General features: G+C 37.2%; 1 pseudogene; it reads left to right on the forward strand.

Annotated features, from left to right (window-relative positions):
- The first annotated feature begins 296 nt into the window (after nucleotides 1-296).
- Nucleotides 297-950, forward strand: part of LOC133907455 (small ribosomal subunit protein uS7cz/uS7cy-like) — a 658-nt pseudogene continuing 4 nt past the window's right edge.

A 950-nucleotide genomic window follows, 5' to 3' on the forward strand; every position in this document is an offset into this window, starting at 1 on the left:
CCTTACTTTGTCCGTGTCAACAAACAATTCAAAATACCTCGACTTTTTCAGAACAGGTCAGAGTCAAATAGCAATGATTCGAAGCACTTGTTTTTCCATTACACTATTTCCGAAACCTAAGGACTCGATCATATGGATATGGAAAATACAGGATTTCCAATCCTAGCGGGAAAAGGAGGGAAACAGATACTCAATTTAAACTGAGTAAATAGAATTCCATACTCAATCTCATAGATCCGTATAGAATTCTGTGGAAAGCTGTATTCGAAGAAAGTCGTATGTACGGCTTGGAGGGAGATCTTTCCTATCTTTCAAGATCCACCCTACAATATGGGGTCAAAAAGCCAAAAAAAATAAGTGATTCATTTTTAGCCCTTATAAAAAGAAAACGGATTCTTGAACCTCTTTCACGCTCATGTCACGTCGAGGTACTGCAGAAAAAAGAACTGCAAAATCCGATCCAATTTTTCGTAATCGATTAGTTAACATGGTGGTTAACCGTATTATGAAAGATAGAAAAAAATCATTGGCTTATCAAATTTTCTATCGAGCCATGAAAAAGATTCAACAAAAGACAGAAACAAATCCACTATTGGTTTTACGTCAAGCAATACGTAGAGTAACTCCCAATATAGGAGTAAAAACAAGACGTAATAAAAAGGATTGACACGGAAAGTTCCGATTGAAATAGGATCTAAAAAAGGAAGAGCACTTGCCATTCGTTGGTTATTAGAAGCATTCCAAAAGCGTCTGGGTTGAAATATGGCTTTTAAATTAAGTTCCGAATTAGTATATGCTGCCAAAGGGAGTGGGGGTGCCATACGCAAAAAGGAAGCGACTCATAGAATGGCAGAGGCAAATAGAGCTCTTGCACATTTTCGTTAATCCATGAACAGAATCTAGGTATGTAGACACATGGATCCATACATCTCGATTGGAAAAGAATCAAT

Source organism: Phragmites australis, chromosome 24 (genome assembly GCF_958298935.1).
Source record: "Phragmites australis chromosome 24, lpPhrAust1.1, whole genome shotgun sequence".
Taxonomy (NCBI): Eukaryota; Viridiplantae; Streptophyta; class Magnoliopsida; order Poales; family Poaceae; genus Phragmites; species Phragmites australis.